Source organism: Pseudophryne corroboree, chromosome 7 (assembly GCF_028390025.1).
Source record: "Pseudophryne corroboree isolate aPseCor3 chromosome 7, aPseCor3.hap2, whole genome shotgun sequence".
In the NCBI taxonomy this organism is placed as follows: Eukaryota; Metazoa; Chordata; class Amphibia; order Anura; family Myobatrachidae; genus Pseudophryne; species Pseudophryne corroboree.
The window spans coordinates 511,956,205-511,981,492 of record NC_086450.1 but is presented as its reverse complement, the minus strand read 5'-3'; the positions used below and the strand labels follow the sequence as shown (position 1 = coordinate 511,981,492).

The 25,288-nt window shown below is 50.4% G+C and overlaps 1 pseudogene; it reads left to right on the top strand.

Moving 5' to 3' along the window:
• The window catches only part of LOC134944455 (scavenger receptor cysteine-rich type 1 protein M130-like), a 102,907-nt pseudogene extending 77,619 nt beyond the window's left edge, over positions 1-25,288 (top strand).

Here is a 25,288-nt window from a genome sequence, read left to right as displayed (position 1 = left end):
ACCCGCCCACAACGCAGTGGGTGGAGTCAGTAACAGGCGGTTACTGACGGTAAGCGGGAATCCCCTATGTGGTCAGGCCTCGTGCGGCTTGACCTTCCATTCTGTGCGCAGCCAACGGGACGCGAAAGCGACGAGTGCTTTCGTACGGTACCGTCCTGTCACACTCGCCTGCGCCTCTGGTGAGACCCGATACGCGGGTTGCCGAATCGGCCTATGCTCACCAGTGTCTACATGATGGGCACGTAGGGAAGTCAGGCCGGGCTTCCTGCTGAACTGGGCCTCAAAGGACTGCAGCACTGACTCCAGCTGCTCCCTCTTGGGGTTACCAAGCTCACTGCTCCAGCTAACTTCCTCTACACCACCCTCATCCTTGGCATCCGCGAGTAGGTCAGGAATGGGATCTTTTCCTGGTTCCTCCATCGGCAGGCAGCACACAGCGGCTACCGACTTCACACGCTCGTGGTATGCCTTCAACATGTTTACATGGTAGGTACGCTGCCTCCTACCATCGCTGTCAAATGATACCACGTAGGTGATGTCGCTTAGGCGTTTTGCGACCGTGTACGGTCCCGCCCAGGCAACCTGGAGCTTGTTCTGACGTGTGGGCACCAGAACCAGCACCTTCTGCCCTACTTCAAAGACCCGAGCACACACGCCCTGGTCATACCAAGTCTTCTGCTTGGTCTGTGCTTCCGCAAGATTCGCTTGCGCTAGTCCCATGAGATTCTCTAACCGATCTCTGAGCTTCAACACATACTCCACCACGGACTCCTCCTGGTGGATCAGCTCCCCCTCCCAAGACTCCCGGAACAGGTCAAGAGGTCCACGGACTCTGCGGCCATATAGTAACTCGAAGGGAGAGAATCCGGTCGACTCCTGGGGCACCTCCCGATATGCAAACAGGAGGTGCGGCAGGTATCGCTCCCAGTCTCCCCCCTCCGAAGTCACAAATGCCCGTGGCATCTGCTTCAGAGTGCCATTGAATCTCTCGCAAAGTCCGTTAGTCTGGGGATGATAGGGGGCAGTGCGGAGTTGACGCACTCCGCACCTCGCCTAGAGACACTGGACCAGATCACTCATGAACTGCGTCCCTTGATCAGTTAGGATCTCACTGGGGAACCCTACTCTACTAAATATGCCTAGCAGAGCGTCCGCTACCTTTTCCACAGTGATGGCGGACAGAGCCACAGCCTCTGGATACTGGGTAGCATAATCCACCACGGTGAGTATGTGTCTCTTCCCCGATCTACAGGGCACAGGTAGGGGACCGACTATGTCCACGGCCACTCGTTGGAAAGGTTCCCCAACTATTGGCAAAGACCTCAGGGGAGCCCGGGCACTGGGGCGTCCAAGCCGTTGGCATACATCACGGGACTTACAGTAGGTCCGGACGTCATCCGACACTCCGGGCCAAAAAAAGTTCTGTGTCAGGGGCCTCAGTGTTCGGTCCCTCCCTGGTGTCCCGCAAAAGGAATTTTGTGTGCAACTGACATCAGTTGCTCCCGAAAGCTCCTGGGAACCACCAGTTGAACTTGCTCCCGCACTGGCCTATCCCCTTCTACCTTGGCTACCCGGTACAGTAACCCTTTCCACCAGGTCACACTCCCTGCCCCTATCCCAGCAAGGCCGCGGCCAGCTTGACGCCTCATACCTTCCAGGGATGGGTCAGAGAGCTGAGCTTCCCTAAACTCCTGCCTGCGGCCCTCACTTTCTCCTAAGTCTGGACACTCTACAGGGGGAATATTGGGGTCAGTCAAGTTGGGGTCGGGGTGGTCGCTCATACTCACCGCCGGAGTTGGCAAACCACTAGGGACAGGAGCATCACTGGGCACCCCCACAGGATTCAACAAACTGGAACCGACATCCTCTGCGTTGCTAGGGGACGTAGGCCCACCAGAGGCAAGGGGCAGATGTGCTGATCTGGCCGCTGTGGTCTTTTCCTCTGGGATGGCTGACGCTGTGGTTGGCAGTTGTTCAGCCGCTGTGGTCCCTTCCTCTGGGCTGGGCTGTGCTGGCATAGACGATGAAGACTGTAGTCTGGCCGCTTGACTCCGGGTGATGGCGTTCGCAAAGGCAGTAACGATTCCTCCACCGAGATCATTCCCCAAGACGACATCAGTTGGGAGGCCATCCATTACGGCAACATCTCTTAGCTCTTGTCCAGCTCCCCAGTCGAGGTAGACTCTGGCTATGGGCACTTTTCGCTCTAACCCATCGGCCACGGTAACTTTTGCAGTGCAACCCTGCAGTACTGCAGCAGGATCGACAAGGTGGGGGCTCACAACGGTTATGGAGGCCCCAGAATCTTTTAAGCCTTCGCCCTGTAGGGACCCCACTTGGACCGGCTGCAGGTGCCGCCACATATTTGGTAGGGGCTTTTTAGCCATACAGGTGACTCTCTCCGCAGAGCCTACCTGTTCCTCGCCACACTCCATCGGACTGACAGGAGGGGGTACAGTCTCTGAAGGCTCACCTCCACGGGTTAAGCAAGCAATCCGGGCTCCAGCACTCGGATTTGGGGCACGAGTCTGGGGTGCTTGGGATGCAGGACAGTTCATCCTCAGATGTCCGATTTTCCCACAGCCATAGCACTTTTTGTCCAGGCGTGGCTCCGATGTCCTCTGATTACTGGCAGGGGCACTGCGGGGCGGTTGCTGGCAAAAAGCACCCGGGTTGGAAGATGTTTGCTTTGGGGGGCGATGAGCTGAAGAGGGGTGTCCCCCTGGTGGTACAGTCTTTTGGGGCTGGCTGCTGGCTGGGCGCTTCTGCCCATGTGCCCGAATTGCCACATACTTGTCTGCTAACTGGGCAGCCATCTTTAAGCTGGGTGGCTCCCGGTCTAGCACCCACTCCTTCACTTCTGGGGCGCACCTACGATAGAACTGCTCCCTGCAGATCAGGTCGATCAGTGCGTCCCATGTAGTGGCTTCCGAATCCTTTACCCACTTCACCACGTACTGCCGCAGCTGGGTGGCGAACTGCTCATGGGTGCTGCTAGGATTCTTGGGCAAGTCTCTGAACTTCTTCCTGTAAGACTCTGGAGTGATGAAGAATCGCTGGAGGAGGGCCTTCGCAACTTCGTCGTAGTCCCCACAGTCCTCCGTGGCCACTCCTTGATAGGCCTCCAATGCCTCTCCATGCAGAGTGGGCACAAGGTGTCTCACCCACTCTGACTTGGGTAAATCGTGTAGTTTGCAAGTCCTTTCAAAAACTTGCAAATGTCCATCAATGTCCCCATCACTGTCTGCAAACTTGGCAAACTGAACGCGCCCTGATCTGTGTACAACAGCTGACAACGGCTCCCGGGGTACCACGGCTTGTGATGCCCGCTCTGCATGCCACATCCAAATGACAAGCATGCGTTCCTGCTCCGTTGCCCTTTCCCCCAATTCCGCTAGCCGATCTGCTAGGGTATCCGGGCCGCCCCCCCTGGGACGTTGGAATCCTGGCCCTGTTAGGGATTGCTGAGAAACATTGCTGCTGTGAGAGAGGACGGGGCTTGTGGGTCTCACCGGTTCCTTACGAAGGTCCACTGTTGGGCCATCCTCTGCGATGCTGACGCCGTCAGTGCTTTCCACCTCCGCCCGATGGGACTCCTCCAAGCTCATGAGCGCCGTCTTCATGACGCTTCTGGACGCGTTGAAAGGGATATCCACACCCTTCTCCTGGCACACAATCTCCAGATCATCCTTGGACACTCCGCTGAATTCCGCCATCTTGTGCGTTCTCCTGCGCTGCAGTTACTCCTCTCCTGAGTAACTCGGCTACTCCAATCGGGTGATGAAAAACCGCCTGGGATTATCCAACCGCTATGCCACCAATTTCTGACAGGACGGTCCCGTACGAAAGCACTCACCGCTTTCGTGGCCCGTCTCCTGTGCACAGAATGGAGGGTTAGGTCACACGGGACCTAAACACATAGGGGATTCCCGCTTACCGTCAGTAATCGCCTGTTACTGACTCCACCCACTGCGCTGTGGGCGGGTTTATGCTGCCACCACCAAACTCCTAACCTGCCGTGGCGTTTGGAACCACGGTTCTGCTCTGTATGTGCCGACACACTGCGTTACCACACCTGTGTGGTGTTGACGAATCCTTGCTAGGCCTCTACCGGTAGCTGACGGAAGGCGGAACTTGGAGACGTTAGGTGCTTCCCTGGACAGCCGGAGGACGGGGCTATGTTTGGCATAACCCTGTAGGTCACAAGATGAAGCAATCTTCTTGAGGCAGATGTTTATTTGCTCTATAATAGCCTTAAAAAAGAGTCATCCCTATTGCTAGGGGCAACAGCAATACAGCAAGATGTTCCAGCAGAATGAAGATGGTACAATACAATACACTGGAGGCACGCAGGCCTCCTTTTTATGTCAAATTTCCACACAGTACAACAGGGGGTCATGTCCTCCCTGAGCCCTTTCTATCCAATCAGGATAACTTAGAAAATACAAGTAAATAAATTACATTTCAAAAGGAGATAAGTGCAATAAAACTATATCCTCCTTCCTGTGACACAGACAACGTTTGGTATCAGATTAACATTCACTATTGATAAATTTATCACATAGCTTCAAAATACAAATGTTTTTGTCTCATTCACATCTCCAGGCAAACCCAGTGTTTGAGATTACAACAGGAAAGGCTATACAACACATCAAACAGTCTTCCTTCCTGCATCTGCCATTCAGGGTTCGTATATCAATTAAATCAGCTACATGAAACAAACAGGTTCCAAGCCCATAGACTTTATCTATGGGATAAGGAGATCCCTGTGAGTAACATCTCTCTCTAAGGTACTTACACATCAAAAGGTTTTGTCATTCACACCTCTCTGCTAGGACAGGGCCATTAGCATGCCACTTCCTACTGACAGAAGATGATTATTCAGACATTGATAAGAGTAAGTGCATTTCCCCCTTTAAAATACAGGTGACCATATCTTGAATATAAAATAAATACAGTTAAACATGCAATCCTATAATTGTGCACAGAGCACTACATATGACATGTTAAAACACATAATTAAACAAACTTTTAAACAGTCCGCACCCAGCGGCGCAAGTACGTTCAACAGTGAAGCCAAGTGCCCATTGTCCCTTAATATGGTGCTGGGCACGAGGGTTAACCCCTTCAGTGCTGCAGCGGCCATTGTCCACGTGGGCTGGGGGTCTCTCCGGCCACACTCACTGACACGTTTCCCAGGACACCCAGCAGGAGCACAGGTGTACTCATTACTCACTGACCCATTTTCGAGGTCACCCAGCAGGTACACAGATATACTCACTGACCCATTTTACAGGTCACCCAGCAGGTGCACAGGTGTACTCATTACTCAATGACACGTTTCCCAAGTCCCCTAGCAGATGCACAGTTGTACTCATTACTCACTGACCCATTTTCCAGGTCACCCAGCAGGTGCACAGGTGTACTCATTACTCACTGACACGATTCCCAGGTCACCCAGCAGGAGCACAGATGTACCCATTACTCACTGACACGTTTCCCAGGTCACCCAGCAGGAGCACAGGTGTACTCATTACTCAGTGACCCATTTTCAAGGTCACCCAGCATGTGCACAGGTGTACTCATTACTCAGTGACACGTTCCAGGTCACCCAGCAGGTGCACAGGTGTACTCATTACTCACTGACCCGTTTTCCAGGTCACCCAGCAGGTGCACTCATTTCTCACTGAACCATTTTCCAGGTCACCCAGCAGGTGCACAAGTGTACTCATTACTCACTGACAAGTTTTCAAGGACACACAGCAGGAGCACAGATGTAATCATTACTCACTGACACGTTTTCCAGTTGCCCTAGTAGGTGCACCGGTGTACTCATTACTCACTGACCCATTTTCCAGCTCAACCAGCAGGTGCTCAGGTGTACTCATTAATCACTAAACCACTTTCCAGGTCACCCAGCAGTGTACTCTTTACTCACGGACACGTTTTTTAGGTCAACCAGGTGCACAGGTGTAATAATTACTCATTGACACATTTTCCAGGTCACCCAGCAGTTGCACAGGTGTACTCATTACTCACGGTCACATTTTCCAGGTCACCCAGCAGTTGCACAGGTGTACTCATTACTCACTGACATTTACTTGGTCATCCAGCAGGTGCATAGGTGTACTCATTAATTACTACACATTTCCCAGCAGGTGCACAGGTGTACTCATTACTCACCGACACGTTTTTCAGGTCACCAAGCAGGTTTAAAGTGGTACTCATTACTCACAGACACGCTTTTCAGGTCAACCAGGTGCACAGGTGTACTCATTAATCACTAACCCGTTTTCCAGGTCACCCAGCAGGTGCACAGGTGTACTCATTAATCACTAACCCGTTTTCCAGGTCACCCAGCAGGAGCACAGATGTACTCATTGCTCACGGACAAATTTTTTAGGTCAACCAGGTGCACAGGTGTAATCATTACTCACTGACACATTTTCCAGGTCATCCAGCAGGTGCACAGGTGTACTCATTACTCACTGACACGTTTCCAAGGTCCCCTAGCAGATGCACAGGTGTAATCATTAATCACTGACACATTTTCCAAGACACAGAGCAGGTGCGCAGGTGTGCTCATTACTTAATGACCCATTTTTCAGGTCACCCAGCAGGTGCACAGGTGTACTCATTACTCACTGACCCATTTTCCAGGTCACCCAGCAGGTGCACAGGTGTACTCATTACTCACTGACAGGTTTCCCAGGTCCGCAAGCAGATGCACAGGTGTACTCATTACTCACTGACCCGTTTCCCAGAACACCCAGCAGGTGCACAGTTGTACTCATTACTCACTGACACTTTTCTCAGGACATCCAGCAGGAATACAGGTGTACTCATTACTCACTGACCCGCTTTCCAGGTTACCCAGCAGGAGCACAGGTGTACTCATTACTCACTGCCCGTTTTCTAGGTCCCGTGACTGATGCATTGGTGTACTCATAACTCACTGACAAATTTCCCAGGTCACCCAGCAGGTGCACAGGTGTACTCATTACTCACGGACACGTTTTTCAGGTCAACCAGGTGCACAGGTGTAATCATTACTCACTGACACATTGTCCAGGTCACCCAGCAGGTGCACAGGTGAACTCATTACTCACTGACACTTATTTTAGGTCAACCAGGTGCACAGGTGTAATCATTACTCACTGACACATTTTCTAGGTCACCCAGCAGGTGCACAGGTGTACTCCTTACTCACTTACCCGTTTTTCAGGTCACCCAGCAGGTGCACAGGTGTACTCATTACTCACTGACAGGTTTCCCAGGTCCCCTAGCAGATGCACAGGTGTACTCATTACTCACTGACCCATTTTCCAGGTCACCCAGCAGGTGCACAGGTGTACTCATTACTCACTGACACGATTTCCAGGTCCCCTAGCAAATGCACAGGTGTACTCATTACTCACTGACCCATTTTCCAGGTCACCCAGCAGGTGCACAGGTGTACTCATTACTCACTGACAGGTTTCCCAGGTCCCCTAGCAGATGCACAGGTGTACTCATTACTCACTGACACATTTTCCAGGACACCCAGCAGTTGCACAGGTGTACTCATTACTCACTGACACGTTTCCAAGGACACCCAGCAGGTGCACAGGTGTACTCCTTACTCACTTACCCGTTTTTCAGGTCACCCAGCAGGTGCACAGGTGTACTCATTACTCACAGACACATTTCCCAGGTCCCCTAGCAGATGCACAGGTGTACTCATTACTCACTGACACATTTTCCAGGTCACCCAGTAGGGGGACAGGTGTACTTATTACTCATTGTCACATTTCCAGGTCACCCAGCAGTTGCACAGGTGTACTCATTACTCACTGACACGACTTCCAGGTCAACCAGCAGGTGCACAGGTGTGCTCATTACTGACACGTTTCCAAGATGACCTAGTAGGTGCACAGGTGTACGCATTACTCACTGACACGTTTCACAGGTCCCCTAGCAGATGCACAGGTGTACTCATTACTCACTGACACGTTTTCCAGGTCCCCTAGCAGATGCACAGGTGCACTCATTACTCAATTACACATTTTCCAGGTCACCCAGCAGGTGCACAGGTGTACTCATTACTCACGGTCACATTTTCAAGGTCACCCAGCAGTTGCACAGGTGTACTCATTACTCACTGACACAACTTCCAGGTCAACCATCAGGTGCACAGGTGTACTCATTAATCACTAAACCAGTTTCCAGGTCACCCAGCAGTGTACTCTTTACTCACGGACACGTTTTTTAGGTCAACCAGGTGCACAGGTGTAATAATTACTCATTGACTCATTTTCCAGGTTACCCAGCAGGTGCACAGGTATACTCATTACTCACTAACACGTTTCCCAGGTCCCCTAGCAGATGCACAGGTGTAATCATTAATCACTGACACATTTCCCAAGACACACAGCAGGCGAACTGGTGTACTCATTACTTAATGACCCGTTTGTCAGGTCACCCAGCAGGTGTACAGATGTACTCATTACTCACTGACACATTTCCCAGGTCAACCATCAGGTGCACAGGTGTACTCATTACTCACTGACCCATTTTCGAGGTCACCCAGCAGGTGCACAGGTGTACTCATTACTCACTGACACGTTTTCCAGGTCCCCTAGCAGATGCACAGGTGTACTCATTACTCACTGACAGGTTTCCCAGGTCCCCTAGCAGATGCACAGGTGTACTCATTACTCACTGACCCATTTTCCAGGTCACCCAGCAGGTGCACAAGTGTACTCATTACTCACTGACACGATTTCCAGGTCCCCTAGCAAATGCACAGGTGTACTCATTACTCACTGACCCATTTTCCAGGTCACCCAGCAGGTGCACAGGTGTACTCATTACTCACTGACAGGTTTCCCAGGTCACCCAGCAGGTGGACAGGTGTACTCATTACTCACGGACACGTTTCCAAGATGACCTAGTAGGTGCACAGGTGTAATCATTACTCAATGACACGTTTTCCAGGTCACCCAGCAGGTGCAAAGGTGTACTCATTACTCACTGACACATTTCCCAAGTCACCCAGCAGGTGTACTCATTACTCACAAACCCGCTTCCCAGGTCACCCAGCAGGTGCACAGGTGTACTCATTACTCACTGACATGTTTCCCAGGTCCCCTAACTGATGCACAGGTGTACTTATTAATCACTGACACGTTTTCCAGGTCACCCAGCAGATGCAGAGGTGTACTTATTACTCATGGACACGATTTTCAGGTCAACCAGGTGCACAGGTGTCCTCATTAATCACTGACACATTGTCCAGGTCACCCAGAAGGTGCACAGGTGTACTCATTACTCACTGACACGTTTCCCAGGTCACCCAGCAGGTGTATTTATTACTCACTAACACATTTCTCAGAAGGAGCACAGGTTTACTCATTACTCACTGACATTTCCTTGGTCATCCAGCAGGTGCATAGGTGTACTCATTACTCACCGACACGTTTTTCAGGTCAACCAGCAGGTGCACAGGTGTACTCATTACTCACAGACACGCTTTTCAGGTCAACCAGGTGCACAGGTGTAATCATTAATCACTGACACATTTTCCAGGTCACCCAGTAGGTGCACAGGTGTACTCATTACTCACTGACCAGTTTCCCAGGTCACCCAGCAGGTGCACAGGTGTAATCAGTAATCACTGACACATTTTCCAAGACAGAGCAGGTGCGCAGGTGTGCTCATTACTTAATGACCCATTTTTTCAGGTCACCCAGCAGGTGCACAGGTGTACTCATTACTCACTGACACGTTTCCAAGGTCCCCTAGCAGATGCACAGGTGTAATCATTAATCACTGACACATTTTCCAAGACAGAGCAGGTGCGCAGGTGTGCTCATTACTTAATGACCCATTTTTCAGGTCACCCAGCAGGTGCACAGGTGTACTCATTACTCACTGACACGTTTTCCAGGTCACGCAGCAGTTGCACAGGAGTACTCCTTACTCACTGACACGTTTTCCAGGTCACCCAGCAGGTGCACAAGTGTACTCATTACTCACTGACACGTTTTCTAGGAACCCCAGCAGGTGCACAGGTGTACTCACTACTCACTGACCCGCTTTCCAGGTTACCCAGCAGGAGCACAGGTGTACTCTTTACTCACTGACACGTGTTTTAGGTCAACCAGGTGCACAGGTGTAATCATTACTCACTGACACATTTTCCAGGTCACCCAGCAGGTGCACAGGTGTACTCCTTACTCACTGACCCGTTTTCCAGGTCACCCAGCAGATGCACAGGTGTACTCATTACTCACTGTCACATTTCCAGGTCACCCAGCAGTTGCACAGGTGTACTCATTACTCACTGACACAACTTCCAGGTCAACCAGCAGGTGCACAGGTGTGCTCATTACTAACTGACACATTTCCAAGATGACCTAGTAGGTGCACAGGTGTACTCATTACTCACTGACACGATTCCCAGGTCCCCTAGCAGATGCACAGGTGTACTCATTACTCACTAACCCGTTTTCCAGGTCACCCAGCAGGTGCACAGGTGTACTCATTACTCACGGACACGTTTCCAAGGTCCCATAGCAGATGCACAGGTGTACTCATTGACAAGTTTCCAAGGACACCTAGCAGGAATACAGGTGTACTCATTACTCACTTACACGTTTTCCAGGTCACCCAGCAGGTGCAGAGATTACTCACTGACCCATTTTCCAGGTCACCCAGCAGGTGCACAAGTGTCCTCATTACTCACTTACACGTTTTCCAGGTCACCCAGCAGGTGCACTCATTACTCACTGACCCATTTTCCAGGTCACCCAGCAGGTGCACAGGTGTGCTCATTACTAACTGACACATTTCTAAGATGACCTAGTAGGTGCACAGGTGTACGCATTACTCACTGACACGATTCCCAGGTCCCCTAGCAGATGCACAGGTGTACTCATTACTCACTAACCCGTTTTCCAGGTCACCCAGCAGGTGCACAGGTGTACTCATTACTCACTGACACGTTTCCAAGGTCCCCTAGCAGATGCACAGGTGTAATCATTAATCACTGACACATTTTCCAAGACAGAGCAGGTGCGCAGGTGTGCTCATTACTTAATGACCCATTTTTCAGGTCACCCAGCAGGTGCACAGGTGTACTCATTACTCACTGACACGTTTCCAAGGTCCCCTAGCAGATGCACAGGTGTAATCATTAATCACTGACACATTTTCCAAGACAGAGCAGGTGCGCAGGTGTGCTCATTACTTAATGACCCATTTTTCAGGTCACCCAGCAGGTGCACAGGTGTACTCATTACTCACTGACACGTTTCCAAGGACACCTAGCAGGAATACAGGTGTACTCATTACTCACTGACACTTTTCCCAGGTCCTCTAGCAGATGCAAAGGTGTACTGATTACTCACAGGCACGTTTTCCAGGTCACCCAGCAGGTGCACTCATTACTCACTGACCCATTTTCCAGGTCACTCAGCAGGTGCACAGGTATACTCATTACTTACTACACATTTCCCAGGTCACCCAGCAGGTGCACAGGCGTACTCACTACTCACTGACACTTTTTTCAGGTCAACCCAGCAGCTGCACAGGTGCACTAATTAGTCACTGACACGTTTCCCAGGTCACCCAGCAGGTGTATTTATCACTCACTAACACATTTCCCACATCACCCAGCAGGAGCACAGGTTTACTCATTATTTACTACACATTTCCCAGGTCACCCAGCAGGTGCACAGGTGTATTTATTACTCACTGGCACATTTCCCATGTCACCCAGCAGATGCACAGGTGTACTCATTACTCACAGACACGTTTTTCAGGTCAACCAGGTGCACAGGGGTCCTCATTAATCACTGACACATTGTCCAGGTCACCCAGCAGGTGTACAGTGTTCTCATTACTTACTGACACGTTTCCCAGGTCCCCTAGCAGATGCACAGGTGTACTCATTACTCACTGATCCGTTTTCCAGGTCACCCAGCAAGTGCACAGTTGTACTCATTACTCACCGACACATTTTTCAGGTGACCCAGCAGGTGCACAGGTGTACTCATTACTCACTGATCCGTTTCCCATGTCCCCTAGCAGATGCACAGGTGTACTCATTACTCACTGATCCGTTTTCCAGGTTCCCAGCAGATGCACCAGTGTATACTCACTGACACGTTTCCCAGGTCCCCTAGCAGATGCATAGGTGTACTCATTAATCACTGACACGAATTCCAGGTCCCCCAGCAGGTGGACAGGTGTACTCATTACTCACTGACACATTTTCCAGGTCACCCAGCAGCTGCACATGTGTACTCATTATTCACAGACCCGCTTCCCAAGTAACCCAGCAAGTGCACAGGTGTACTCATTACTCACTGACACGTTTCCCAGGGCACCCAGCAGGTGAACAGGTGTACTCATTACTCACTGACACTTTTTTCAGGTCAACCAGGTGCACGGGTGCTCTCATTACTCACTGACACGTTTTCCAGGTCACCCAGTAGGTGCACAGGTATACTCATTACTCACTGACACGTTTCCCAGGACACCCAGCAGGTGCAAAGGTGTACTCATTACTCACTAACACGTTTCCCAGGACACCCAGCAGGTGCAGAGGTGTACTCATTACTCACTAAGGGACAGGAGCATCACTGGGCACCCCCACAGGATTCAACAAACTGGAACCGACATCCTCTGCGTTGCTAGGGGACGTAGGCCCACCAGAGGCAAGGGGCAGATGTGCTGATCTGGCCGCTGTGGTCTTTTTCTCTGGGATGGCTGACGCTGTGGTTGGCAGTTGTTCAGCCGCTGTGGTCCCTTCCTCTGGGCTGGGCTGTGCTGGCATAGACGATGAAGACTGTAGTCTGGCCGCTTGACTCCGGGTGATGGCGTTCGCAAAGGCAGTAACGATTCCTCCACCGAGATCATTCCCCAAGACGACATCAGTTGGGAGGCCATCCATTACGGCAACATCTCTTAGCTCTTGTCCAGCTCCCCAGTCGAGGTAGACTCTGGCTATGGGCACTTTTCGCTCTAACCCATCGGCCACGGTAACTTTTGCAGTGCAACCCTGCAGTACTGCAGCAGGATCGACAAGGTGGGGGCTCACAACGGTTATGGAGGCCCCAGAATCTCTTAAGCCTTCGCCCTGTAGGGACCCCACTTGGACCGGCTGCAGGTGCCGCCACATATTTGGTAGGGGCTTTTTAGCCATACAGATGACTCTCTCCGCAGAGCCTACCTGTTCCTCGCCACACTCCATCGGACTGACAGGAGGGGGTACAGTCTCTGAAGGCTCACCTCCACGGGTTAAGCAAGCAATCCGGGCTCCAGCACTCGGATTTGGGGCACGAGTCTGGGGTGCTTGGGATGCAGGACAGTTCATCCTCAGATGTCCGATTTTCCCACAGCCATAGCACTTTTTGTCCAGGCGTGGCTCCGATGTCCTCTGATTACTGGCAGGGGCACTGCGGGGCGGTTGCTGGCAAAAAGCACCCGGGTTGGAAGATGTTTGCTTTGGGGGGCGATGAGCTGAAGAGGGGTGTCCCCCTGGTGGTACAGTCTTTTGGGGCTGGCTGCTGGCTGGGCGCTTCTGCCCATGTGCCCGAATTGCCACATACTTGTCTGCTAACTGGGCAGCCATCTTTAAGCTGGGTGGCTCCCGGTCTAGCACCCACTCCTTCACTTCTGGGGCACACCTACGATAGAACTGCTCCCTGCAGATCAGGTCGATCAGTGCGTCCCATGTAGTGGCTTCTGAATCCTTTACCCACTTCACCACGTACTGCCGCAGCTGGGTGGCAAACTGCTCATGGGTGCTGCTAGGATTCTTGGGCAAGTCTCTGAACTTCTTCCTGTAAGACTCTGGAGTGATGAAGAATCGCGGGAGGAGGGCCTTCGCAACTTCGTCGTAGTCCCCACAGTCCTCCGTGGCCACTCCTTGATAGGCCTCCAATGCCTCTCCATGCAGAGTGGGCACAAGGTGTCTCACCCACTCTGACTTGGGTAAATCGTGTAGTTTGCAAGTCCTTTCAAAAACTTGCAAATGTCCATCAATGTCCCCATCACTGTCTGCAAACTTGGCAAACTGAACGCGCCCTGATCTGTGTACAACAGCTGACAACGGCTCCCGGGGTACCACGGCTTGTGATGCCCGCTCCGCATGCCACATCCGAATGACAAGCATGCGTTCTTGCTCCGTTGCCCTTTCCCCCAATTCCGCTAGCCGATCTGCTAGGGTATCCGGGCCGCCCCCCCTGGGACGTTGGAATCCTGGCCCTGTTAGGGATTGCTGAGAAACATTGCTGCTGTGAGAGAGGGCGGGGCTTGTGGGTCTCACCGGTTCCTTACGAAGGTCCACTGTTGGGCCATCCTCTGCGATGCTGACGCCGTCAGTGCTTTCCACCTCCGCCCGATGGGACTCCTCCAAGCTCATGAGCGCCGTCTTCATGACGCTTCTGGACGCGTTGAAAGGGATATCCACACCCTTCTCCTGGCACACAATCTCCAGATCATCCTTGGACACTCCGCTGAATTCCGCCATCTTGTGCGTTCTCCTGCGCTGCAGTTACTCCTCTCCTGAGTAACTCGGCTACTCCAATCGGGTGATGAAAAGCCGCCTGGGATTATCCAACCGCTGTGCCACCAATTTCTGACAGGACGGTCCCGTACGAAAGCACTCACCGCTTTCGTGGCCCGTCTCCTGTGCACAGAATGGAGGGTTAGGTCACACGGGACCTAAACACATAGGGGATTCCCGCTTACCGTCAGTAATCGCCTGTTACTGACTGCACCCACTGCGCTGTGGGCGGGTTTATGCTGCCACCACCAAACTCCTAACCTGCCGTGGCGTTTGGAACCACGGTTCTGCTCTGTATGTGCCGACACACTGCGTTACCACACCTGTGTGGTGTTGACGAATCCTTGCTAGGCCTCTACCGGTAGCTGACGGAAGGCGGAACTTGGAGACGTTAGGTGCTTCCCTGGACAGCCGGAGGACAGGGCTATGTTTGGCATAACCCTGTAGGTCACAAGATGAAGCAATCTTCTTGAGGCAGATGTTTATTTGCTCTATAATAGCCTTAAAAAAGAGTCATCCCTATTGCTAGGGGCAACAGCAATACAGCAAGATGTTCCAGCAGAATGAAGATGGTACAATACAATACACTGGAGGCACGCAGGCCTCCTTTTTATGTCAAATTTCCACACAGTACAACAGGGGGTCATGTCCTCCCTGAGCCCTTTCTATCCAATCAGGATAACTTAGAAAATACAAGTAAATAAATTACATTTCAAAAGGAGATAAGTGCAATAAAACAATATCCTCCTTCCTGTGACACAGACAACGTTTGGTATCAGATTAACATTCACTATTGATAAATTTATCACATAGCTTCAAAATACAAATGTTTTTGTCTCATTCACATCTCCAGGCAAACCCAGTGTTTGAGATTACAACAGGAAAGGCTATACAACACATCAAACAGTCTTCCTTCCTGCATCTGCCATTCAGGGTTCGTATATCAATTAAATCAGCTACATGAAACAAACAGGTTCCAAGCCCATAGACTTTATCTATGGGATAAGGAGATCCCTGTGAGTAACATCTCTCTCTAAGGTACTTACACATCAAAAGGTTTTGTCATTCACACCTCTCTGCTAGGACAGGGCCATTAGCATGCCACTTCCTACTGACAGAAGATGATTATTCAGACATTGATAAGAGTAAGTGCATTTCCCCCTTTAAAATACAGGTGACCATATCTTGAATATAAAATAAATACAGTTAAACATGCAATCCTATAATTGTGCACAGAGCACTACATATGACATGTTAAAACACATAATTAAACAAACTTTTAAACAGTCCGCACCCAGCGGCGCAAGTACGTTCAACAGTGAAGCCAAGTGCCCATTGTCCCTTAATATGGTGCTGGGCACGAGGGTTAACCCCTTCAGTGCTGCAGCGGCCATTGTCCACGTGGGCTGGGGGTCTCTCCGGCCACACTCACTGACACGTTTCCCAGGACACCCAGCAGGAGCACAGGTGTACTCATTACTCACTAACACGTTTCCCAGGACACCCAGCAGGTGCAGAGGTGTACTCATTACTCACTAACACGTTTCCCTGGTCACCCAGCAAGAGCACAGATGTACTCATTACTCACTGACACGTTTCCCAGGACACCCAGCAGGAGCACAGGTGTACTCATTACTCACTGACTCATTTTCGAGGTCACCCAGCAGGTACACAGATATACTCATTACTCACTGACCCATTTTACAGGTCACCCAGCAGGTGCACAGGTGTACTCATTACTCAATGACACGTTTCCGAGGTCCCCTAGCAGATGCACAGTTGTACTCATTACTCACTGACACGATTTCCAGATCCCCTAGCAAATGCACAGGTGTACTCATTACTCACTGACACATTTTCCAGGTCACCCAACAGGTGCACAGGTGTACTCATTACTCACTGACACGTTTCCCAGGTTACCCAGCAGGAGCACAGATGTACCCATTACTCACTGACACGTTTCCCAGGTCACCCAGCAGGAGCACAGGTGTACTCATTACTCAGTGACCCATTTTCAAGGTCACCCAGCATGTGCACAGGTGTACTCATTACTCAGTGACACGTTCCAGGTCACCCAGCAGGTGCACAGGTGTACTCATTACTCACTGACCCGTTTTCCAGGTCACCCAGCAGGTGCACTCATTTCTCACTGAACCATTTTCCAGGTCACCCAGCAGGTGCACAAGTGTACTCATTACTCACTGACAAGTTTTCAAGGACACACAGCAGGAGCACAGATGTAATCATTACTCACTGACACGTTTTCCAGTTGCCCTAGTAGGTGCACCGGTGTACTCATTACTCACTGACCCATTTTCCAGCTCAACCAGCAGGTGCTCAGGTGTACTCATTAATCACTAAACCACTTTCCAGGTCACCCAGCAGTGTACTCTTTACTCACGGACGCGTTTTTTAGGTCAACCAGGTGCACAGGTGTAATAATTACTCATTGACACATTTTCCAGGTCACCCAGCAGTTGCACAGGTGTACTCATTACTCACGGTCACATTTTCCAGGTCACCCAGCAGTTGCACAGGTGTACTCATTACTCACTGACACGACTTCCAGGTCACCCAGCAGGTGCACAGGTTTACTCATTACTCACTGACATTTCCTAGGTCATCCAGCAGGTGCATAGGTGTACTCATTAATTACTACACATTTCCCAGCAGGTGCACAGGTGTACTCATTACTCACCGACACGTTTTTCAGGTCACCAAGCAGGTTTAAAGTGGTACTCATTACTCACAGACACGCTTTTCAGGTCAACCAGGTGCACAGGTGTACTCATTAATCACTAACCCGTTTTCCAGGTCACCCAGCAGGTGCACAGGTGTACTCATTAATCACTAACCCGTTTTCCAGGTCACCCAGCAGGAGCACAGGTGTACTCATTACTCACTGACACGTTTCCAAGGTCCCCTAGCAGATGCACAGGTGTAATCATTAATCACTGACACATTTTCCAAGACACAGAGCAGGTGCGCAGGTGTGCTCATTACTTAATGACCCATTTTTCAGGTCACCCAGCAGGTGCACAGGTGTACTCATTACTCACTGACCCATTTTCCAGGTCACCCAGCAGGTGCACAGGTGTACTCATTACTCACCGACAGGTTTCCCAGGTCCGCAAGCAGATGCACAGGTGTACTCATTACTCACTGACCCGTTTTCCAGGTCACCCAGCAGGTGCACAGGTGTACTCATTACTCACTGACACGATTTCCAGGTCCCCTAGCAAATGCACAGGTGTACTCATTACTCACTGACACATTTTCCAGGTCACCCAGCAGGTGCACAGGTGTACTCATTACTCACTAACACGTTTCCCTGGTCACCCAGCAAGAGCACAGATGTACTCATTACTCACTGACACGTTTCCCAGGACACCCAGCAGTTGCACAGGTGTACTCATTACTCATTGACACGTTTCCAAGGACACCTAGCAGGAATACAGGTGTACTCATTACTCACTGACACGTTTCCCAGAACACCCAGCAGGTGCACAGTTGTACTCATTACTCACTTACACGTTTTCCAGGTCACCCAGCAGGAGCACAGGTGTACTCATTACTCACTGACACTTTTCTCAGGACATCCAGCAGGAATACAGGTGTACTCATTACTCACTGACCCATTTTCCAGGTCACCCAGCAGGTGCACAAGTGTACTCACTACTCACTGACCCGCTTTCCAGGTTACCCAGCAGGAGCACAGGTGTACTCATTACTCACTGCCCGTTTTCTAGGTCCCGTGACTGATGCATTGGTGTACTCATAACTCACTGACACATTTCCCAGGTCACCCAGCAGGTGCACAGGTGTACTCATTACTCATGGACACGTTTTTCAGGTCAACCAGGTGCACAGGTGTAATCATTACTCACTGACACATTGTCCAGGTCACCCAGCAGGTGCACAGGTGAACTCATAACTCACTGACACGTATTTTAGGTCAACCAGGTGCACAGGTGTAATCATTACTCACTGACACATTTTCCAGGTCACCCAGCAGGTGCACAGGTGTACTCCTTACTCACTTACCCGTTTTTCAGGTCACCCAGCAGGTGCACAGGTGTACTTATTACTCACTGACAGGTTTCCCAGGTCCCCTAGCAGATGCACAGGTGTACTCATTACTCACTGACCCATTTTCCAGGTCACCCAGCAGGTGCACAGGTGTACTCATTACTCACTGACACGATTTCCAGGTCCCCTAGCAAATGCACAGGTGTACTCATTACTCACTGACACGTTTCCCTGGTCACCCAGCAAGAGCACAGATGTACTCATTACTCACTGACACGTTTCCCAGGACACCCAGCAGTTGCACAGGTGTACTCATTACTCACTGACACGTTTCCAAGGACACCCAGCAGGTGCACAGGTGTACTCCTTACTCACTTACCCGTTTTTCAGGTCACCCAGCAGGTGCACAGGTGTACTCATTACTCACAGACACATTTCCCAGGTCCCCTAGCAGATGCACAGGTGTACTCATTACTCACTGACACATTTCCCAGGTCCCTTAGCAGATGCACAGGTGTACTTATTACTCACTGACCCATTTTCCAGGTCACCCAGCAGGTGCACAGGAAAACTCATTACTCACTGACACGTTTCACAGGTCCCCTAGCAGATGCACAGGTGTACTCATTACTCACTGACACGTTTTCCAGGTCCCCTAGCAGATGCACAGGTGCACTCATTACTCAATTACACATTTTCCAGGTCACCCAGCAGGTGCACAGGTGTACTCATTACTCACGGTCACATTTTCAAGGTCACCCAGCAGTTGCACAGGTGTACTCATTACTCACTGACACAACTTCCAGGTCAACCATCAGGTGCACAGGTGTACTCATTAATCACTAAACCAGTTTCCAGGTCACCCAGCAGTGTACTCTTTACTCACGGACACGTTTTTTAGGTCAACCAGGTGCACAGGTGTAATAATTACTCATTGACTCATTTTCCAGGTTACCCAGCAGGTGCACAGGTATACTCATTACTCACTAACACGTTTCCCAGGTCCCCTAGCAGATGCACAGGTGTAATCATTAATCACTGACACATTTCCCAAGACACACAGCAGGCGAACTGGTGTACTCATTACTTAATGACCCGTTTGTCAGGTCACCCAGCAGGTGTACAGATGTACTCATTACTCACTGACCCATTTCCCAGGTCAACCATCAGGTGCACAGGTGTACTCATTACTCACTGACCCATTTTCGAGGTCACCCAGCAGGTGCACAGGTGTACTCATTACTCACTGACACGTTTTCCAGGTCCCCTAGCAGATGCACAGGTGTACTCATTACTCAATTACACATTTTCCAGGTCACCCAGCAGGTGGACAGGTGTACTCATTACTCACGGACACGTTTCCAAGATGACCTAGTAGGTGCACAGGTGTAATCATTACTCAATGACACGTTTTCCAGGTCACCCAGCAGGTGCAAAGGTGTACTCATTACTCACTGACACATTTCCCAAGTCACCCAGCAGGTGTACTCATTACTCACAAACCCGCTTCCCAGGTCACCCAGCAGGTGCACAGGTGTACTCATTACTCACTGACATGTTTCCCAGGTCCCCTAACTGATGCACAGGTGTACTTATTAATCACTGACACGTTTTCCAGGTCACCCAGCAGAGGTGTACTCATTACTCACTGACCCATTTTCGAGGTCACCCAGCAGGTGCACATGTGTACTCATTACTCACTGACACGTTTCCCAGGTCCCCTAGCAGATGCACAGGTGTACTCATTACTCACTGACCCATTTTCCAGGTCACCCAGCAGGTGCACAGGTGTACTCATTACTCACTGACACGTTTCCAAGGTCCCCTAGCAGATGCACAGGTGTAATCATTAATCACTGACACATTTTCCAAGACAGAGCAGGTGCGCAGGTGTGCTCATTACTTAATGACCCATTTTTCAGGTCACCCAGCAGGTGCACAGGTGTACTCATTACTCACTGACACGTTTCCAAGGACACCTAGCAGGAATACAGGTGTACTCATTACTCACTGACACTTTTCCCAGGTCCTCTAGCAGATGCAAAGGTGTACTGATTACTCACAGGCACGTTTTCCAGGTCACCCAGCAGGTGCACTCATTACTCACTGACCCATTTTCCAGGTCACCCAGCAGGTGCACAGGTATACTCATTACTCACTACACATTTCCCAGGTCACCCAGCAGGTGCACAGGTGTAATCATTACTCACTGACACGTTTCCCAGGTCACCCAGCAGGTGTATTTATTACTCACGGACACATTTCCCAGAAGAAGCACAGGTTTACTCACTGACACGTTTTTCAGGTCACCCAGCAGGTGCACAGGTGTACTCATTACTCACTACATATTTCCCAGGTCACCCAGCAGGTGCACAGCTGTACTCATTACTCACTGACCCCTTTTCCAGGTCACCCAGCAGGTGCACAGGTGTACTCATTACTCACCGACACGTTTTCCAGGTCACGCAGCAGGTGCACAGGTGTACTCATTACTGACTGACCCCTTTTCCAGGTCACCCAGCAGGTGCACAGGTGTACTCATTACTCACCGACACGTTTTCCAGGTCACGCAGCAGGTGCACAGGTGTACTCATTACTCACTGACCACTTTTCCAGGTCACCCAGCAGGTGCACAGGTGTACTCATTACTCACTGACCCCTTTTCCAGGTCACCCAGCAGGTGCACAGGTGTACTCATTACTCACTGACCCGTTTTCCAGGTCACCCAGCAGGTGCACTCATTACTCACTGACCCATTTTCCAGGTCACCAAGCAGGTGCACTCATTACTCAGTGACCCATTTCCCAGGACACCCAGCAGGTGCACAGGTGTACTCATTACTCACTGACACTTTTTCAGGTATACCAGGTGCACTCATTACTCACTGACCCATTTTCCAGGTCACCCAGCAGGTGCACTCATTACTCACTGACCCATTTTCCAGGTCACCCAGCAGGTGCACTCATTACTCACTGACCCATTTCCCAGGACACCCAGCAGGTGCACAGGTGTACTCATTACTCACTGACACTTTTTCAGGTATACCAGGTGCACTCATTACTCACTGACCCATTTTCCAGGTCACCCAGCAGGTGCACAGATGTACTCATTACTCACTGACACGTTTCAAAGGACACCCAGCAGGTGCACAGGTGTACTCATAACTCACTGACACGTTTTCCAGGTCACCCAGCAGGTGCACAGGTGTACTCATTACTCACTGACAAGTTTGCCAGGACACCCAGCAGGTGCACAGGTGTACTCATTACTCACTCACACGTTTCCCAGGTCCCCTAGCAGATGCACGGGTGTACTCATTACTCACTGACACATTTTCCAGGTCACCCAGCAGGTGCACAGGTGTATTTATTACTCACTGACACATTTCCCAGGTCCGTCAGCAGGTGCACAGGTGTACTCATCACTCACTGACACGTTTTTCAAGTCAACCAGGTGCACAGGGGTCCTCATTAATCACTGACACATTGTCCAGGTCACCCAGCAAGTGTACAGTTGTACTCATTACTCACCGACACATTTTTCAGGTCACGCAGCAGGTGCACAGGTGAACTCATTACTCACTGACCCGTTTTCCAGGTCCCCAGCAGATGCACCAGTGTATACTCACTGACACGTTTCCCAGGTCCCCTAGCAGATGCACAGGTGTACTCATTACTCACTGACACGTTTCCCAGGACACCCAGCAGGTGCACAGGTGTACTCATTACTCACTGACACGTTTCCCAGGTCCCCTAGCAGATGCACGGGTGTACTCATTACTCACTGACACGATTTCCAGGTCAAAGAGCAGGTGCACAGGTGTACTCAACACTCACTGACACATTTCCCAGGTCCGTCAGATGGTGCACAGGTGTACTCATTAATCACTGACACATTTTCCAGGTCACCCAGCAGCTGCACAGGTGTACTCATCACTACTGACAAATTACCCAGGGCACCCAGCAGGTGAACAGGTGTACTCATTACTCACTGACACGTTTTTCAGGTCACCCAGCAGGTGCACAAGTGTACTCATTACTCACTTACACGTTTTTCAGGTCAACCAGGTGCACAGGTGTACTCATTATTCACTGATCCATTTTCCAGGTCACCCAGCAGGTGCACAGGTGTACTCATTACTCACCGACACGTTTTCCAGGTCACGCAGCAGGTGCACAGGTGTACTCATTACTCACTGACCCCTTTTCCAGGTCACCCAGCAGGTGCACAGGTGTACCATTACTCACTGACCCATTTTCCAGGTCACCCAGCAGGTGCACTCATTACTCACTGACAAGTTTTCAAGGACACACAGCAGGTGTATTTATTACTCACGGACACATTTCCCAGAAGAAGCACAGGTGTACTCATTACTCACCGACACGTTTTCCAGGTCACGCAGCAGGTGCACAGGTGTACTAATTACTCACTGACACGTTTCCAAGGACACCCAGAAGGAAAACAGGTGTACTCATTACTCACTGACACGTTTCTCAGGACATCCAACAGGTGCACAGGTGTACTCATTACTCACTGACCATTTTCCAGGTCACCCAGCAGGTGTACTCATTACTCACTGACACATGTTGCAGGTCACCCAGCAGGTGCACAGGTGTACTCATTACTCACCGACCCATTTTCCAGGTCACCCAGCAGGTGCACAGGTGTACTCTTTACTCACTGACACTTTTTTGAGGTCACTCAGCAGCTGCACAGGTGTACTCACTACTCACTGACACGTTTTCCAGGTCACCCAGCAGGTGTATTTATTACTCACTGACACATTTCCCACATCACCCAGCAGGAGCATAGGTTTACTCATTAATCACTACACATTTCCCAGGTCACCCAGCAGGTGCACAGATGTACTCATTACTCACAGACACATTTTTCAGGTCACCCAGCCAGTGCACAGGTGTATTTATTAATCACTGACCCGTTTTCCAGGTCACCCAGCAGGTGCACAGGTGTACTCATTACTCACTGAAACGTTTTTCAGGTCAACCAGGTGCACTCATTACTCACCGACACGTTTCCCAGGTCCCCTAGCAGATGCACGGGTGTACGCATTACTCACTGACACGATTTCCAGGTCAAAGAGCAGGTGCACAGGTGTACTCAATACTCACTGACACGATTTCCAGGTCCCCCAGCAGGTGCACAGGTGTACTCATTACTCACTGACACATTTTCCAGGTCACCCAGCAGCTGCACAGGTGTACTCATTACTCACTGACATGTTTTTCAGGTCAACCAGGTGCACAGGTGTACTCATTACTCACTGACACGTTTCCCAGGTCCCCTAACAGATGCACAGGTGTACTCATTAATCACTGACACGTTTTCCAGATCACCCAGCAGGTACACAGGTGCTCTCATTACTCACTGACCCATTTTCCAGGTCACCCAGCAGGTGCACAGGTGTATTCATTACTCACTGACACGACTTCCAGGTCACCCAGCAGGTGCACAGGTGTACTCATTACTCACCGACACGTTTTTCAGGTCACCCAGCAGGTGCACAGGTGTACTCTTTACTCACTGACCCGTTTCCCAGGTCACCCACTTAGCAGGAGCACAGGTGTACTCATTACTAACCAACATATTTCCCAGGTCACCCAGCAGGTGCACAGGTGTACTCAATTACACATTTTAAAAGGTTCACAGGTGGAGCTAATTATCTCACTTGTCATTCTGTGAGGAGTCTTGGAAAACATGCCCTGTTTGGGGTCCTGAGGACAGGGTTTGAGAACCCATGCTGTAGAGACCATTTCAATTAATGTTTTCTGCTATGCAGGTAGCATAAAAGCTTTGTTTATACAACACAATCTCAGAATGGCGTTATATAAAGCCTACAGGCTCGAATTATGTAGATCCAGCCCTGGGCAGAAGATAATATTATGTTAAAAATTAACAAACTCTTAATGGAATAAAAGCTAAAATTAATGTTTGTTCATATTTATTTTGTTCATAATACTGACGATAAAAGTAGCTCAAATAATATTAATTTAGAAACGTGTTATTTTGCAGAATTTACAGACCTCCGCTTGGTGGACGGAGCGAACAGATGTGAAGGACGGCTGGAGATTTACTACAACGGAACCTGGGGGTCTGTCTGCAACAACGCCCTGACCAGTCAGTCTGTCTCGGTTATCTGCAAGCAGCTGGACTGTGGATCATCCGGGCACCAGGAACCTGACCACAGAGGCGGAACTGGAGATACCCCCTCCTGGCTGGACCTCATTGCCTGCCGCAGCAGGGACGGCTCTCTCGGTGAATGCCACTCAGCTCCCTGGGTCTCAAACCTCTGCTATAAGAAGGATGTGGCGATCATTAAGTGTGACATGTCTGATAAGTCCACCTAATGCTAAATATTTAGCCCTGTCCTTTATAGGACTTTGTTTGTATTTATAATAACCTTTTGAAGACCAGAGGGGTTGTGTGGAGAAGTTGGCTTTGGGACTAGGCCCCGCTCACTTATCCACCTTTGTGGGGTCCCTATAGAATGCTATACGAGCGGCATTGACAGAGACACAAAATATTTGGCGCAGTCGGCATGTCCTGCCTAATAGACAACACGAAGGTGTCATGGTGGAGGATCTGCCCCAACGTTTTACATGAGGCAGCTGGTAAGGTTTTGTGGGTAAGGGGTATATTCTCGCATTCAGCTTTACAGAGAATAAAGTTATCGTTCCTCCATACCAA